The sequence below is a fragment of the Capricornis sumatraensis genome, chromosome 11, assembly GCF_032405125.1.
Source record: "Capricornis sumatraensis isolate serow.1 chromosome 11, serow.2, whole genome shotgun sequence".
In the NCBI taxonomy this organism is placed as follows: domain Eukaryota; kingdom Metazoa; phylum Chordata; class Mammalia; order Artiodactyla; family Bovidae; genus Capricornis; species Capricornis sumatraensis.
Genome location: NC_091079.1, coordinates 84,113,776 through 84,133,401, shown reverse-complemented (window position 1 = coordinate 84,133,401; position 19,626 = coordinate 84,113,776). Strand labels below are relative to the sequence as shown.

Here is a 19,626-nt window from a genome sequence, read left to right as displayed (position 1 = left end):
ACTGTACTCTTTGAAAGTATACACTATGTTCAGTCCCTGCTTAAAGACTGAGAAGTTATGCTCCATCTTCTTGGGTATATGCATAAATTGTTTGAAATTCTTCTGCAAATGAGATTTGTTTCCCTCATTAATTTACAAATTCATTCAATTATTTATTAAAATACCCTATGTTGAATAGGGTATTTATTTTATGCATTATACAGTTCTACTATTGTATTTAGATTTTTGCTCAAATCGTCCCAGATTCGGCCATTAGGAGCTCTTGCAGTCGGCTCCTGTGTTCTTTTGACATACCCCAGCACTCTGTATGGGCTTCCCAGGTGGCTCTAGTGGTAAAAGAATCTGCCTGTCAATGCAGCAGTTGCCAGAGATGCAGGTCCAATCCCTGGGTCAGGAAGATACCCTGGATAAGGAAAGGACAACCCACTCCAGTATTTGTGCCTGGAAAATTCCATGGACGCGCCTGGTATGCTACAGTCCACGGGGTCACAAAGAGTCAGACGCAACTGAGCGACTCAGCACACTTCACTCTGTATGTGTGTGTGTTGTGTGTGTATCACTTCCTTACTCTCTGGCACCACAGGATGCTCCCCGCTCGTCTTAAATATTTCCTGCCGGAGTCCTAAAATTAGCCACATCTCCAAGGAGCTCTGGGTCCTTTTATTGGAGAATAGTTTTAGAGAATAGGAGGTAGGCACTGGGTATGAATGTTGCTACTGGTGTGTGCAGCTATAGCCTCTCAAGTGACAAAGCATGGAAATAACTGTGCATGCACATACACATAGCTGTAAATATTTACATAACCAACTGCATCTGTGTTAGGCCAAACATGGGTTCATACTATATATTTTTAAAAGTTATTTCTTTTGTTTTTTTAAAATTAATTTTTTTAATTGAAGGATAATTGCTTTACAGAATTTTGCTGTTTTCTGTCAAACCTCAACATGAATTTTGTATTGTCAGTTCAGTTCAGTCATTCAGTCGTGTCTGACTCTTTGCGACACCATGAATCACAGCACGCCACACCATCCTGTCCATCACCAACTCCTGGAGCTTGCTCAAACTCACGTCCATTGAGTTGGTGATGCCGTCCAACCATCACATCCTCTGTCATCCCCTTCTCCTCCTGTCTTCAATCTTTCCCAGCATCAGGGTCTTTTCCAATGAGTCAGCTCTTCACATCAAGGTGGCCAAAGTATTGGAGCTTCAGCTTCAGCATCAGTTCTTCCAATGAATATTCAGGACTGATTTCCTTTAGGATTGACTGGTCTGATCTCCTTGCAGTCCAAGGGACTCTCAAGAGTCTTTAACACCACAGTTCAAAAGCATCGGTTCTTCGGTGTTCAGCCTTCTTTATGGTCCAACTCTTGCATCCATACATGACTACTGGAAAAACCATAGCTTAGATTGGACGGACTTTTGTTGGCAAAGTAATGTCTCTGCTTTTTAATATGCTAGATTGGTCATAGCTTTTCTTCCAAGGAGCAAGCATCCTTTAATTTCACGGCTGCAGTCACCATATGCAGTGATTTGGAGCCCAAGAAAATAAAGTCTGTCACTGTTTCCATTTATATTGTAAATATACAGTATATTCTTTTTTTGAGGTGAAGTTATTAACACCTAGCATAAAATTAATAATTTTAAAGTGTACAATTTAGTGATAGTATGTTAACAGTCATGCAACCACCAACTCTATTCAGCAAGTTCTTCATTATCCTAAAAGAAAACCTCATACTCATTAAGCAGTCGCTTCTCATTCTTCTCTGTCTTAGCTCCTGACAAGATGTCTCTATGGTACCCATTCTTAATATTTCTTATAAACTAGACCATATAACATGTTATCTTTTGTGTTCTTTCACTTAGCATGTTTCTGAGGTCCATTCATGTTGTAGCTTGTATCAGAACATCATTCTTTTTAATGACCGAATAATATTTCATTGTTTGTATATACCACATCTTATTTGTTCATATGTTGATGGGCATTTTGGTTGCTGCCATCTTTTAGCTATTGTGAGTAATACTTCTGTGAATGCATGAGTGCCAAGTTACTTCAGTCATATCCAACTCTTTGTGGCCCTATGGACTGTAGCCTGCCAGGCTCCTTGAATGTATGTAGGTTACTAAAGTGTGATGATAGACTTTTAGTTTTAATTTTTTAGCTCTAAAAATCTATGTAAGCATTTTTTTTGGTAATTTGCACTCTTAAGCAGCATTTTTAAAACAAGTAGTAGTTTAAAGTCAGAAACTGTTGCTTTAGTTGATATCAAAATAAACCACTTTATTAACTATGCCAAAGCCTTTGACTGTGTGGACCACAATAAACTATGGAAAATTCTGAGAGAGATGGGAATACCAGACCACCTGACCTGCCTTTTGAGAAACCTATATGCAGGTCAGGAAGCAACAGTTAAAACTGGACATGGAACAGAAAACTGGTTCCAAATAGGAAAAGGAGTCCATCAAGGCTGTATATTGTCACCCTGCTTATTTAACTTCTATGCAGAGTACATCATGAGAAACACTGGACTGGAAGAAGCACAAGCTGGAATCAAGATTGCCAGGAGAAATATCAATAACCTCAAATATGCAGATGACACCACCCTGATGGCAGAAAGTGAAGAGGAGCTAAAAAGCCTCTTGATAAAAGTGAAAGAGGAGAGTGAAAAAGTTGGCTTAAAACTCAACATTCAGAAAACGAAGATCATGGCATCTGGTTCCATCACTTCATGGGAAATAGATTGGGAAACAGTGGAAACAGTGTCAGACTTTATGTTTTGGGGCTCCAAAATCACTGCAGATGGTGACTGCAGCCATGAAATTAAAAGACACTTACTCCTTGGAAGAAAAGTTATGACCAACCTAGACAGCATATTCAAAAGCAGAGACATTACTTTGCCGATTAAGGTCCATCTAGTCAAGGCTATGGTTTTTCCAGTGGTCATGTATGGATGTGAGAGTTGGACTGTGAAGAAAGCTGAACACCGAAGAATTGATGCTTTTGAACTATGGTGTTGGAGAAGACTCTTGAGAGTCCCTTGGACTGCAAGGAGATCCAACCAATCCATTCTAAAGGAGATTAGCCTTGGGATTTTTTTGGAAGGAATGATGCTAAAGCTGAAACTCCAGTACTTTGGCCACCTCATGCGAAGAGTTGACTCATTGGAAAAGACTCTGATGCTGGGAGGGATTGAGGGCAGGAGGAGAAGGAGACAACAAAGGATGAGATGGCTGGATGGCATCACTGACTCGTTGGACGTGGGTTTGAGTGAACTCTGGGAAATGGTGATGGACAGGGAGGCCTGGTGTGCTGCGATTCATGGGGTCGCAAAGAGTCGGACATGACTGAGCGACTGAACTGAACTAAATGTCAAAAAAATTCTTAAATACTGCTTTAGCAAAAGAAGACAATTCAGTTGAAGCTTTTAAACATTTTTCATTTGAAAATCTGAAATAAATGGAAAGGGTCTTGATTTTCCCATATTTGTTTATATGTTAAGACCCTCACTATTTTGTGAGTTCAGAATCTAAGCTGTCTTCTTAATCACATTTTTAAAAAATTAGTAATTTTGTTTTAGTCTCTAAGCGTATCCAACTCTTATGACCCTATGGAATGTAGCCTGCCAGTCTCCACTGTCCATGGGATTCTCCAGGCAAGAACAGTAGAGTGGGTTGCGGTGCCCTCCTCCAGGGGATCTTCCTGATCCAGGGAGTGGTTCTTTACCACTTGCGCCACCTGAGAATACACATATATGTTTCTGTTTCAATCTCTGTTTTAAATACTTTGGAAGTATCTACTCAGGGGTGAAACTGATGAGTCTTGTGGTAATTCCATGTTCAATTTTTAGAAAAATTTACCATATTGTTTCCCACAGCAGCTGCACCAGTTTACAGTTCCAGTAGCAATGTGCAAGGGTTTCAATTTTTCCATATCCTCGTCAATACTTTGAGAAGGCAATGGCACCCCACTCCAGTACTCTTGCCTGGAAAATCCCATGGACGGAGGAGCCTGGAAGGCTGCAGTCCATGGGGTTGCAACTGAGTTGCTTCACTTTTACTTTTCACTTTCTTCCATTGGAGAAAGAAATGGCAACCCACTCCAGTGTTCTTGCCTAGAGAATCTCAGGGATGGGGGAGCCTGGGTGTGCTGCCGTCTATGGGGTCGCACAGAGTCGGACACGACTGAAGTGACTTAGCAGCAGCAGCAGCAGCATCAATACTTGTTATTTTTTCTTTTTAAAATTATAGCTACACTAGTTGATGTGAAGTTGTATCTTGTTATGTTTTTGATTTACATTTCCCTGATGACTAATGATGCTGAGCATCTTTTCATGTGCTTATTGGCCTTTTGTATATTTTCTTTGGAGAATGACTTTTCAAGTGCTTTATGCATTTAAAAATTGGGTTGTTGGTCTTTCTGTTGGATTCTAAGAGTTCTTTGTATATTCTGGATTTTACATCCTATCAGATTTATTATTATTATTCTGTAGGTTTTGACTCTTGATAGTGTTCTCTTACACACAAACATTTTAAATTTTAATGAAGTTCCATTTCTGTACTTTTTTCTCTTTTTTACCTGTGCCTGCCAAAAGTGTCATTTAAGAAGCCAGTCAAATCCAAAGCTGTGTAGATTTGCCTCTGTACTTTCTTCTACGAGTTTTATAGTTTAGCTCTTAACTTTGTCTTTGATCCGTGATGTTGAGCATCTTTTCATGTGTTTGGTAGCCATCTGTATGTCTTCTTTGGAGAAATGTCTGTTTAGTTCTTTGGCCCATTTTTTGATTGGGTTGTTTATTTTTCTGGAATTGAGCTGCAGGAGGTGCTTGTATATTTTTGAGATTAGTTGTTTGTCAGTTGCTTCATTTGCTATTATTTTCTCCCATTCCGAAAGCTGTCTTTTCACCTTGCTTATAGTTTCCTTTGTTGTGCAGAAGTTTTAATTTTAATTAGATCCCATTTGTTTATTTTTGCTTTTATATGCAGTATTCTGGGAGGTGGGTCATAGAGGATCCTGCTGTGATTTATGTCGGAGAGTGTTTTGCCTATGTTCTCCTCTAGGAGTTTTATAGTTTCTGGTCTTACGTTTAGATCTTTAATCTATTTTGAGTTTATTTTTGTGTATGGTGTTAGATGCTCAACATCACTCATTATCAGAGAAATGCAAATCAAGACTACAATGAGGTACCATTTCACACCAGTCAGAATGGCTGCGATCCAAAAGTCTACAAGCAATAAATGCTGGAGAGGGCGTGGAGAAAAGGGAACCCTCTTACACTGTTGGTGGGAATGCAAACTAGTACAGCCACTATGGAGAACAGTGTGGAGATTCCTTAAAAAACTGGAAATAGAACTGCCTTATGACCCAGCAATCCCACTGCTGGGCATACACACCGAGGAAACCAGAATGGAAAGAGACACGTGTACCCCAATGTTCGTCGCAGCACGGTTTGTAATAGCCAGGACATGGAAGCAACCTAGATGTCCGTCAGCAGATGAATGGATAAGAAAGCTGTGGTACATATACACAGTGGAGTATTACTCAGCCATTAAAAAGAATAGATTTGAATCAGTTCTAATGAGGTGGATGAAAATGGAGCCTATTATACAGAGTGAAGTAAGTCAGAAAGAAAAACACCAATAAAGTATACTAACACATATATATCGAATTAGAAAGATGGTAACGATAACCCTGTATGCGAGACAGCAAAAGAGACACAGATGTATAGAACAGTCTTTTGGACTCTGTGGGAGAGGGAGAGGGTAGGATGATTTGGGAGAATGGCACTGAAACATGTATAATATCATGTAAGAAACGAATCGCCAGTCCAGATTCGATGCAGGATACAGGATGCTTGGGGCTGGTGTACTGGAATGACCCAGAGGGATGGTATGGGGAGGGAGGTGGGAGGGGGGTTCAGGACTGGGAACTCATGCACACCTCTGGTGAATTCATGTTGATGTATGGCAAAACCAATACAGTATTGTAAAGTAAAGTAAAAAATAAATAAAAGATATAATTCAATATTTTGGTCATTAAAAAAAATAAATCTTTGATCCGTTTTGAGGTAATATTTGTATGTGGTGTGAAATAAGGGTCTAAATCAAATCATTTGCACATGGATATTCAGTTTTCTCAGCATCATTTGCTGAAGGGATTATTCTTTCCTCACTGAGTGGTCTTGGCCGGCTTGTCAAAAATCAGTTAGCCATAGAGTTTATTTCTGTGCTCTCTGGTCTATATGTCTGTCCTGACACATTGTTTTGATTACCTGTAACTTTGTAATATATTTTGAAATCAGGAAGTGAGAGACCTACAACTTTATTTTTAAAGATTGTTTTGACCATTTGGGGTATCTTGAAGTTTCTTACTACCTTTAGAATGGGCTTTTCATTTCTGCAAAAATGCCGTTGTAATTTTGTTAAGTATTACATTGAATCTGTATATTGTTTTCAGTGGTATTGTTTTCCTAACAGTATTAATAATATTAGGTCTTCCCATTTGTGAACACCTGCTTTTGCTTTTTTACAGGATGAAATTATTCTATCTCCTTAATCAATTGACCCTTGTAGTAATATATACTGTTCATCTTTGTCTTTTATCACAATCTTTAACTTAAAGTCTATCGTGTCTGATGTTAGTATAGACATCTGAGATCTCTTTTAGTTACCATTTGCATGTAATATCTTTTTCCACTTTTTCATTTTTAGACTATTTGTGTCTGTGGATCTAAATTGAGTTTCTTGTAGAGAGCATATAGTTGGATCATGCTTTTCTTTTTAAAACTCATTCAGCCTATCTGTCTTTTAATCTGTGAATTTAATCTGTTTACATTTCAGGTAATAATGATAAGAATGGATTTACTTCTGTCATTTTGCTGTTCATTTACTTTATGTTTTATATATATTCTTTGTTCCTCAACACACAAATACTGCCTTAATTTATGCTTAATTGATATTGAGTTTTTCTATAATATCTTTTAATTCCTTTTTTCCATATATTTCTTGGTTATTTTCATACTAGTTATGTTGGAGCTTCCAGTTAACACCTAAATTTGTAACAGTCTAGTTTCAATTTATACCATCTTAGGTTCAATAGGATAAAAAACTCTGCTACCATATAGCTTTGCCTCCCCATTTTATTTTGCTGTTGTCACAAATTGTATCATTATACTATTGCCTATTAACATATACTTGGAAATAGTATATAAACAAATGATTTTATGCATTCGTCTTTTAAATCATAAGAAACAAAAGAAGATTTACAAAACAAAAGTATTATAATTTTGGCTTTTCCCTTTACTTGTGTAGTTATCTCTGCTGGCATCTTTGCTTTGTTCATATGCCTTTCTGTGTTATTGTCTAAGGACATTTCATTTCCTTGATGTTAGACAATAACTCAAAAAGCCATATGAACAAAGCATATGAATAAGCATGCTTTATTTATTAATATCATATGAATAAGTAAACACAATAACACAAGTAGCATTTCTTATAGTGCTTGTTTATTGGCAGTGAATTCCCTCAGCTTTTATCTAGAATGTCTTAATTCTCCCTTATTTTTAGAAGAATAGATTTGTAGATATAAAATTTTAAGAGTCACAGTTTTTTTTTTTTTCCTTTGAACATTTAAAATATGTTATCCCACTGACTTCTGGCTACCATGGTTTCTGATGAGAATAGGTTGTTAATCTTTTTAAGGAGGCTTTGTACATGTCACTTTTGGTGCTTTTTTGGGTGTCTCAGCAATTTTTTGACAGTTTTATTATAATATGTCCTGGTGTAAATCTCTTTGACTTTATCCTTTATCCTTTGTAGTTTGTTGAGCTTCTGTAATGTATGCTGCTGCTGCTAAGTCGCTTCAGTCGTGTCCAACTCTGTGCGACCCCATAGACAGCAGCCTACCAGGCTCCCCCATCCCTGGGATTCTCTAGGCAAGAACACTGGAGTGGGTTGCCATTTCCTTCTCCAGTGGAAGAAAGTGAAAAGTGAAAGTGAAGTCGCTCAGTCGTGTCCGACTCTGCGACCCCATGGACCGCAGCCTACCAGGCTCCTCCGTCCATGGGATTTTCCAGGCAAAAGTATGTATAGATTCATGTTTTTCATTAAATTTGGGCAGTCCTTGGCCATTATTTCTTCAAATACTCTTTCTGTCCCTTTCTCTCCTGGGACTCCCACATAATGAGATAGTTAATGATGTCTCACAAGTTCCTTTGGTTCTTTAAATTTTTTTTTTCATTCTGCTCCACAGATGGGATAATTTCAGTTGTCTTATCTTCAAGTTTGCTGATCTTTAGTCTGCCTGTTCCAGTCTGCTCTTAACCTTACCTCTAGTGAATTTCATTTTAGCTACTATACTTCTTAGCTCCAGAATTTCTATTTGGTTTCTTTTTATAATTTTTGACTATCATTGATAGTCTATATTCATATATTGCTCTCTTGCTTCTGTTTAGTTCTTTGCCCACGGTTTCTTTTAACTTTTGAGTATATTTAAGATAGCTGACTTTAAGTCTCTGCCTAGTATGCCTAGGCTTCCTCAGTGAATGTTTCTGTTACTTTCTTTCCAAGGAATGGGCCATACTTTACTGTTCTGTATACCTTGTGGGTTTTTTTTTTTTTTTTGTCAAAAACTGAACATTTTGATATTGTAACTCTGGAAAACAAATTTACCCTCCTCCCCAGAGTTCACTCTTGCGGCTTGTTGAAGGCTACAGTCATCCGCTAGTTTAGTAACTTTCCCATACTCTTTTTGGAAAGATTGTATTTCTTATTTGTGTATGGTTACTGAGTCTCTATTGCATTATCTTAGTGGTCAGTCAGTGACCTGAAAGAGATTTCCCTAAGTAGCTGGAGCCAAAAAGGGAAAAAAAGCCATACATGCTCTCTCCTTATTTTTACAGACTAACTCTGAGCAGATTGACTGTAAGCAATCCTTCAACCCTTACACAGTTCATCTAATTCTACCTTAGAGTTTTACTTTCTGCTTGTGTAGACCCAAAAGATCAGCCAGAGGTGCAAGCTCAGGGCTCACTCAGGTCTTTTCTGAGCAAGCATTGAGCTCTAGGCATGCATGGTGTTTATATTAGTACTTCTTTTATTACTAAGTAGTATAACTTTTATTGCTAGATAATACTCAACTATATGGATATATCTTATTCTATTTATTTATCCATTTTTTGATAGACATCTGGATTGTTTCCACCATTCACGTGTTATGAATAAGGCTGCTATGACGTGGACTTTTTCTAGGCTAGCTAGGTATGTCTAACTTATTTATATTTAAAAAAGACTTGTTAGATATCATTGATGTACAATGCACTGCATATATTTAAAATTTATAATATGAATTCTAAAATATGTGTAAATCTATAAATTCATCACCATAATTAAGAAAATACACATTTTCATTTCAGAAGCTTCCACATGCTCTTCTGTTGTCCTATGCAACTCCACAACCCTGTCTGACTGCACCCACTGATCTAATTTCTGTCACTAAGCATTAGTTTACATTTTCTAGAATTTTATATTAGTGGAATAATACAGTGTTGGATTTTTTGTCTGGGTTATTTCACTTAGCATAATTACTTTGATTTTTTTCCATGTTGTTGCATGCATTAATAGTTACTTAATTTAGTGTTGAATAGTATTCCATAGTATGTCTGTATCACAATTTGCTTCTCCATTACAATTAAAAATAATCATACAAATGATCTGAGATATTTCAGATGATCCTGTTTAAGCACTTTTGTACAAATCTTTTTGTAGACTAATTCTGTTATTTCTCTTTGGTAACTACTTAGAAGTAGAATGGCTGGGTTGTATCATTATTGTTCAGTTGCTCAGTCATGTCTGACTCTTTGCAACCCCATGGACTGTAGCATACCAGGCTTCCCTGTCCTTCATCATCACCCAGAGATTGCTGAAACTCACGTCCATTGAGTCGGTGATGCCATCCAACCATCTCGTCCTCTGTTGTCTGCTTCTCCTCCTGCCTTCAGTCTTTCCCAGCACCAGGGTCTTTTCCAATGAGTCAGTTCTTTGCATCAGGTGGCCAAAGTATTGGAGCTTCAGCATCAGTCCTTCCAATGTATTCAGGGTTGGTTTCCTTTAGGAATGACTGGTTTGATCTCCTTGCTTTCCAAGGGACTCTCAAGAGTTTTCTCCAACAGCACAGTTCAAAAGCATCAATTCTTTGGCACTCAGCTTTCTTTATGGTTCAACTCTCACATCTGTACATGACTACTGGCAAAACCATAGCTTTGACTATTTGGACCTTTATGAGCAAAGTAACGTCTCTGCTTTTTAATACACTGTCTAGATTTGTCATAGCTTTTCTTCCAAGCAGCAAGTGTCTTTTAATTTTATGACAGCAGTCACCATCTGCAATGATTTTGGAGCCCAAGAAAATAAAGTCTGTCTCTGTTTTCATTGTTTCCCCATCTGTTTGCTATGAAGTGATGGGACTGGATGTCATGATCTTAGTCTTTTGGATGTAAAGTTTTAAGTCAGCTTTTTCACTATCCTCTTTCACCTTTATCAAGAGGCTCTTTGGTTCCTCTTCACTTTCTGCCGTAAGGGTGATGTCATCTGCATATCAGAGGTTATTGATATTTCTCCTGGCAGTCTTGATTCCAGCTTGTGCTTCATCCAACCTGGTATTTTGCATGATGTACTCTGCATGTAAGTTAAATAAGCATGGTGACAATATACAGCCTTGACGTATTTTATTTGGAAGGTGTGTCAATGTTTTAGTTGCCTGTTGTTGTGTAAGAAATTGCCCCCAAATCTAGCAGATTAAAATAATATACATTTATTATCTCACAATTTCTGCTATGGTTTAGGAATTTAGGAGAGCCTAGCCTGGTCCTTCTCACTCAAGATCTCTCATGAAGTTGCAGTTAAGATGTCAGCAAGTGCTGTCATCTTAAGGCTGACTGTTGACAGAAAACCCCAATTTCACCCTTGCCTTTGGCAGAAGGCCTCAGTTTCTCACCATGTGAACGTCTCCCTAGTGAAGCTTGAGCATTCTCATGTCATGGTAGCTGGCTTCTCCCAGAGCAAGTAACGCAAAGGGCAAAAAGAGGAAGAAGTCACAATGCCTTTTTTGTTCTAATTTCAGAAATCACATATTGTTCCTTCTGCCTCCTCAAATGACTTAAAAGTGAGTCACTAAATACAACCCATACTCGAAGGGGAATTAGACTCCACCTTTAGAAGGGGGTACTATTAAAGAATTTGTGGACATTTTAAAAACCAGTGCAACCAACAAGGAAGTTAGTGCATAAAAAGATTTTAAGGATCTTTGATTTTGTTGATTTAAGAAAGGAAGTGTTAAGCCCATAATCAGGTTTCTGGATATAGCTTTCCTTTAAAATCACCACAGCGTATATATTTCCTCTCAAGTTTACTTCCTAACATATTGGAAGGAATGTTTCAATTATTTAATTATCATAAAATCCTGACATCATGGAGAGATAACCAGTCTTTCTCTGCAAAAGAGTCCCCATTGCCTTTCTGTCTTCAGTCTTTTGGGCTTTCAAGATAAGACTTTTAACTTATGTTCTGCTGGCTCAGGGTTAATCTTCCTGTTATATGAAGACTGTCTCCCTTGTCATTCTGACCTAGGGTATTAGTTTCCTGTGGTTGCTGTAACAAATTACTACAAACTAAGTGGTATAAAACAACACAATTTATTCTCTTGTAGTTCCAGAGGCAGAAGTCAAATGTCAAGGTGCCAGCAGGGTTGCAATCTCTCTGGAGGCTGTAGGGGAAGAATCTATTTCTACTTCTTTCATCTCTGGTGGTTCTTGGCATTCTTGACTCAGAGTTGCGTCACTCCAGACTCTATAATCACATTGCTTTCTCCTTTTCTCTGTTATCTTCCTTTATCTTACTCTTATAAGGACACTTGTCACTGGATTTAAAACCCACTGTAAAATCTAGGAGAAAGCTCTTCTTCTCCAAATTCTTAATCACATATTTTGCTATATAAGGTAATATTCAATTTTTTAAATACTATACTATTAATATCAAGGTAATATTCACAGGTTCTGAGAATTAGGATGTGGTCATATCTTTTGTGGGGCCACCATGCAGCTCACTAGCCCTATTATCACTATTAATTAGCCTGGCAAAATAGGATATCCTTAAGATAGCCCCTAATATATGACTAAAACTTGTATTTCTTTAAAATTTAAATAAGATAATCAATGTCTGAAGATATATAATTTCTTAGAAAAAGTAAGCTTTATGATTTTTGGAGATATGATACAAAGTTGAGAAATATTGGTCTAATTGATTAATATTTTATTATAAAATATTTTGTGCATATATAAAAATACAAGTGCTGTACTCAGTACGCAAGCAAATTTGGAGTACTCTGGAATGGCCACAGGGCTGGATAAGGTCAGTCCTTATCCAGTTCATTATAAGTCAGTCCTTATAAGTTCATTCCTGTCTCAAAGAAGGGCAATGCCAAAGAATGTTCAAACTACCATACCATTGCATTCATTTCATATGCCAGCAAGGTAATGCTTGAAATCTTTCAAGCTAGTCTTCAACAGTATGTGAACTGAGAACTTCCAGATGTAAAACTTGGGTTTAGAAAAGGCGGAAAAACCAGAGATCAAATTGCCAACATCCGCTGGATCATAGGAAAAGCAAGAGAATTCCAGAAAAACATCTATTTCTGCTTCACTGGCTACACTAAAGCCTTTGACTGTGTGGATCACATCAAACTGGAAAATTCTTAAAGAGATGGGAATACCAGACCACCTCACCTACTTCCTGAGAAACCTTTATGCAGGTCAAGAAGCAACAGTTAAAACTGGACATGGAACAATGGACTGGTTCAAAATAGGGAAAGGAGTGTGACAAGGTTGTATATTGTTATCCTGCTTATTTAACTTATATGCAGAGTACACCATGTGAAATGCCATGTGAAATCAAGATTCCTGGGAGAAATAACAACCTCAGATATGCAGATGACACCACCCTAATGGCAGAAAGTGAAGAGAAACTAAAGAGCCTCTTGATGAAGGTGAAAGAGGAGATTGAAAAAGCTGGCTTAAAACTCAACATTTAAAAAACTAAGATCATGGTATTAATCTGGCCCTATCACTTCATGGCAAATAGATGCAGAAAAATGGAAACAGTGGCAGATTTTATTTTCTTGGGCTCCAAAATCACTGTGGATGGTGACTGCAGCCACGAAATCAAAAGACACCTGCTCCTTGGAAGAAAAGGTACGACATACCTAGACAACCTACTAAAAAGCAGAGACGTCACTTTGCCAACAAAGGTCCATATTGTCAAAGCTATTTTTTTTTTTCAGTAGTCATGTACAGATGTAAGAGTTGGACCATAAAGAAGGCTGAGCATCAAAGAATTGGTGCTTTCGAACTGTGGTATTGGAGAAGACTCTAGAGATTCTTTTGGACTACAAGGAGATCAAACCAGTCAGTCCTAAAGGAAATCAACCCTGAATATTCATTGGAAGGACTGATGCTAAAACTGAAGCTCCAATACTCTGGTCTCCTGATGTGATGAGCTGACTCATTGAAAAAAACCCTGATGTTGATTGAAGGCAGGAGAAGGGGGTGACAGAGGATGAGATGGTTGGATGGCATCACTGACTCAATGGACATGAGTTTAAGCAAACTCAGGGAGATAGTGAAGGACAGGGAAGCCTGTCATGCTGCAGTCCATGGGGTTGCAGAGTTGGACACAACTTAGCGACTGAACAGCAATAACAGAAAAATACAAAAATGTCTATGTACTTACATCCTAACTCTCAAATATTAAATTTTGTATTATTAAAAAAAAATTACTGATACAGTTGAAATACTTCGTATTCCCTTCCTCTGCTTTATTCTTCCATCTCTTCTTCTTTAGAGATAATTACCATCCTTAATTTGGTATTTCTCTGTGTCATGAAAATATTTAATATACTATTTAAAAATATTGGGTTGGTGAAAAGATTCATTCAGTTTTTCATAAGGTGACTCTAGCGGTGCTTAATTGTCTTTAACTTCAAAACAATTTCGTTAGATTGTATTGTAAACAGCTATCATATCACCATGTGTTTAAAAAAAAGTTATCAAAATTGGTAAATTTTTGTGTAGCCATTTTAATAATGATGATGGAGTAAAATAAACATTTTTGGGACTTTATGCTTTATTATTTCAAACAAATAATAAATGCAACAGAAGCACACTAAAAAAGATTTGTACAGTGTATTGAGAAGGTGCTGTGACTGACTGAACGTTTCAAAAGAGGTTTGTGGGCAGTGTAGTCAGTGGTCCCTCGGCTCTCTCTTGCTTCAACAGTGCTTGGATGGAACAGACCCAGGGATGCCCCTTGCTCCAGCCTCTGACCACCTTCCAACCTTTTCTCTGGTTGCAATCTTTGGAATCAGCCACTGAGCTGTCTGCAAACATCAGGACCAGAAACACCATTTTTTGAGCTTAACTCCTTATGATCAACCATGAACTCCAAGATTCATCAGAATTGTTTCACTGAGGTGGAGGCAGCTATCAGCTGCCTGGTCAAAATGCATCTGTGGGCCTGCTATACATACTTGTCTCTGGGCTTGTATTTCAACCAGGACAATGTGGCTCTGGAGGGTGTGGGCCACTTTTTCCATGTATTGGCCAAGGAGACACAGGAGGATGCAGAACGTCTCTTGAAAATGCAAAACCAGCACAGTGGCCAATGTGCAGAAGCATTTCAAGAAGAGTGGGGTAAAAGTCAGGACTCTATGGAAGCTGCCTTTCTCAAGGAGAAGAACCTTAACCAGGCCCTTTTGGAACTTCATGGCCAGGGTCTACCCAAGCAGACCCCCACATCTGTGAATTTTTGGAGAGCCACTTCCTAAATGAGGAGGTGAAATTCATCAAGAAGATGGGTGACCGCCTGACCAACCTCTGCAGTCTGGCTGGTTCCCAGGTTGGGTTGGACAATATCTCTTTGAAAGGCTCACCCTCAAGTATGACTCGGAACCTCTGGAGCCCAGTGACCTTTGAGGAGACCCCCTAATGTTAGGGCTGCTGCCTGAAGCCTCTCTTTGCTGACAGTAGGCAGCTTTTTAACATGATGGAGCCCTCCTCCAAGCCTTGGACCAAATGGAAACCATAAAGCTTTCAGCAGCAAAAAAAAAAAAAAAAAGTTTGTGAAGTTTTGTGCTGGAGATATCTGGCTGGACGATGCTCCACAGTCAGGTAGATGGTGTAGAATGTTTGAAGTTGATAGCAATCGAGTCCAGACATTAATTGTGAATAATCCATGTTACACCATGCAGGGACATACTCAAATATCCAGTGCAACAGCTTGGTTATGTTCATCACTTTGATTTTTGGGTTCCATATATGTTAAATGAAAAGAACCTTCTTGATTATATTTCTGCATGCAGTTCTGTACTTAAGTGTAACAAAAATGTTCCATTTTTAAAACAAATTGTGACAGGTGATGATAAGTGGATACTGTACAATCATGTGGAATGGAAGAGATTGTGGGGCAAGTGAAATGAATTAGCACCAACCACACCAAAACCTGAACTTCGTTCAAAGAAGCTGATGTGTATATGGTGGGATTGGAAGGTTGTTCTCTATTAACAGTGTCTGGGAATCCAAACGATTAATTCCAACAAGTACTACTCACAATTAGACCAACTGAAGGCAACACTTGACAAAAAGTGTCTGGAATTATTCTGCAGAAAACACATAATCTTCCATCAGAATATCCCAACAATGCATGTTTCTTTGATGACCAGGCAAAAAGTTGCCTGGGAAGTTCTGATTCATCCACTGTATTCACCAGAAATTGCAACTTTGGGTTTCCATTTTTTTCAGTTTTTACAAAATTCCTTTAATGGATAAAATTTCATTTCCTTGGAAGACAGCCAAAGGCATTGCCAAAAGAACAGGTTTTTTTTATTCAAATGATAGAAAGTTTTGGGAAGATGGAATTATGAAGCTGCCTGAAAAATGGCAGAAGATAGTGAAGCAAAACGGAGTACATTGTTCAATAAAGTTCATGGTGAAAATGAAAAAAGTATCTTTTTTTTTTCATTTTTTTATTGAAGGATAATTACTTTCTTTCATTTCTACTTAAAAACCAAAGGAACTTTTTGGCTAACTCAATATATATGTAGCTTTCATAATATAGAGCCATATATTTCTTGGAATGCCACGTGTATGTATATGTATATATATTATATATGTGATATGCTATATTTGTTATTTTCTCTATGTTTTATTTTTCAGATATTGGTAAATATTTAACTTTGTTCAGTTTTTTTTTGTAGACCAAGTTGCAAACCATTAGTTCAGTTCAGTTCAGTTCAGTCACTCAGTCGTGTCCGACTCTTTGCGACCCCATGAACTGCAGCACGCCAGGCCTCCCTGTCTATCACCAACTCCCGGAGTTCACTCAGACTCACGTTCATCGAGTCTGTGAAGCCATCCAGCCATCTCATCCTCTGTTGTCCCCTTCTCCTCCTGCCCCCAATCCCTCCCAGCATCAGAGTCTTTTCCAATGAGTCAACTCTTCACATGAGGTGGCCAAAGTACTGGAGTTTCAGCTTTAGCATCATTCATTCCAAAGAAATCCCAGGGCTGATCTCCTTCAGAATGGACTGGCTGGATCTCCTTGCAGTCCAAGGGACTCTCAAGAGTCTTCTCCAACACCACAGTTCAAAAGCATCAATTCTTTGGCACTCAGCTTTCTTCACAGTCCAACTCTCACATCCATACATGACCACTGGAAAAACCATAGCCTTGACTAGACGGACCTTAGTCGGCAAAGTAATGTCTCTGCTTTTGAATATGCTATCTAGGTTGGTCATAACTTTTCTTCCAAGGAGTAAGCATCTTTTAATTTCATGGCTGCAGTCACCATCTGCAGGTCATATTAATTTGATAGGTCATGAACTATTTTAGAAAAAAGAAATAGAATAACAAAGAAAATAGAATACACCACATGTACTCAATTTTTAAGTATAGGTTTGTGAAAGTTCTCTTTATATATAAGCTGAGTCATGGTGTAAACTATATTTCTAACTGAATAAAACATTTGAAAGTCATAGCTCTAACTATTTTCATCATTAATATTTCATTATATGAATATACCACATTCTTCCTGTTGATACTTCAGTTGTTTGCACTGTTTTACTATTACAAATGTTGCTGCAAAATACTGTTAAGCTTGTCACCTTGTTCACATATGCAAATCTTTCACTGTATTACAAGTGAAAGTGCTAGACTAAATGAGTTTTCAACTCTGTGGGATATTGCAAAACTCCTCTTCGCTAAGGAATTTTTACTAGTATACAACATCCATAGGAAGTACAAGAGTGAACCCTAATGTAAACCATAGACGTTGAGTTATAATGGTATGTCAATGTAGATTCATCAATGTCACTCTGGTGGGGGATGTCAATAATGGAGAAGGTTTTACGTGTGTGGGGGCAAAGATTATATGGGAACTTTCAGCTCAATTTTTTCATGAACCTGTAACTGCGCTAAAAAAATAAAGTTAATTAAAAAAAGCAAAAAATTTCACCTCACCCTGGAGAACTACTGCCTATATAGCCATCCTGCCTCAAAGGCTTATTAAGACTTAAAAATATTTTTTTAGGGAGGGAATATCTCTCAATAAAAAAAAACATAACAGTAGGAGATCTGGGAAGTGTTATTTGACAAAAAAACAGCAATTATGGAAATATATTAGTGAAAAGGAATGAAATGTATCTCGACTGCTTATAAAACAGGGCACAGCAGAACAGGTTGAAAACCACTATTTTTTGATTCTTAAAACGAAAGGAAAAAAATCAGTGCCTAAATAATTTTTCCAAGGCAGGAATTTGGCAATTTTCTTTTGTTGGCTCCAAGAGAAAAATGGCATAATAAAACAAAAAATGTTTAGTATTCCATAATTATTGTTTATACAGCACAGTAAAAATCTATTAAAAATATCTGGCTAATTTATTTTAATACATTGGTCTGATTTGTTGGGGCTTCCCTGGTGGCTCAGAGGATAAAGCGTCTGCCTGCAATGCAAGAGACCCAGATTCGATCCCTGGGTTGGGAAGATCCCCTGGAGAAGGAAATGGCAACCCACTCCAGTATTCTTGCCTGGAGAATTCCATGGACAGAGGAGCCGGGTGGGCTACAGTCCACGGGGTGGCAAAGAGTCAGACACGACTGAGCTATTTTACTCACTGATTTGTTAAATTGCCACACAAATAAGACTAGGCCCTTTTTCTTTCCTTAGAAAAATAAGGAAGCTTGGAGCTCCTTCTCTAGACTTCCTAGGGGTTTCATACAATTAGTTGAACCATTTATATTAAAACTTCTGAGTCATGGCTTCAATCCCTTCACTTTTCAAGTGAAGCAGATAAGTAAGATATTACTTGGATAATTTACTTGACTGGTTTAGTAGGCTTTAATAAGATCCGAGTTACTTGGGTTTTTCGTGACGGCTTTTTGTGAGGACAATTGCTCTGAGTTAGCATTAGCTGCTGCTTTTCCCCCCTTCTTCAACTCCCTCTCCCCGCCGCCCCTCGCCCCTGTTCTTTCTTTTTGAAACTTTAGATCCGTTTTGTTAATGAAAATAAGGAACTAAGGTATCCTCACTTGTTTCTCTTTCCTATTGCAATTTCTGAAACTTTCAAGAAATCTTGACTTTCAGTAAAGTGTTTTTTAGGAACGTATTTACAAAGTCTTTTCAATGCAACGAGAACATGGGTGTATATTTTAATTACTTTATAAGGTTTAAACCTGTTTTCAATATGCAGTGGTGTCTTCAGAAGTTACTAAAAATAGTAAACGTTGGTCAAAAATTAGGCAGCATGTCCTATGCTATCCCTTTAAGCTCAGTAATTTGGGTGTTTACCAGGTGTTAGGTGTTAGAGTTTGTTGCCTGTGTCAGCTTTCAAGGCACTATAAGGAAAGGTAGTATTTTATACATTCATTTCAGCCTAATATAACCAGCACCGACTCTTTGAATTCATTCTCTTTCAGCTATTGCTTTTCGCTTTCTCTAAGTCTCATTTTCTTCCGTAGTCTCATTTCTGCCTTCTGCTATTCATACCCCTTTCTGCAGTTGCATGTATCAGCTGCAGTCCAATAGACTGCCACGATTTTCTCTTTATTTTTCCCCCGCACAAATGTAAGCATAACCACTTCTTCGCTCAAGTATTAAAAAGTACGCCAAAGCTGGTTTACACCTTTGGTCAAAACGCTCTCCCCTACACCATACCTTAATTCCTTCCTTTTCTCTTTCCTCCGGCAAAGCAGCTTTCGATCTAAATTGCTATTGCTCTGCCCACCGAACCCAAGTTCTCGCTAGCCCTTCCGTTTCCAGAGAGAAACGAAAACCACTTGGTTTTGAGGGCTTTCAAGACCACGACCCACTTTCTTTCTCCTCATCGGATCTCTGGCCCTCTGCACTTCCTCATTCGGAATCCATCTCCACCTAAGCGGCTGTCTTCCCGCAGCGCCACTTCCGGATCTCCGGTGTCTCCATTTTACGGGTCCGCCCACCTCCCCCGTGCACTTCCTAGAGCTTGGTCCGACCACCAGTGGGGTCGGAGCGGAGGCGCGGGCTGGCCGAGCGAGCGCGAGGGGTCCCCTC

The 19,626-nt window shown here is 38.3% G+C and overlaps 1 pseudogene; it reads left to right on the top strand.

Annotated features, from left to right (window-relative positions):
- Positions 1-14,479: 14,479 nt before the first annotated feature.
- Positions 14,480-15,017, top strand: LOC138088347 (ferritin light chain pseudogene; annotated as a pseudogene).
- The last annotated feature ends 4,609 nt before the right edge of the window (positions 15,018-19,626 follow it).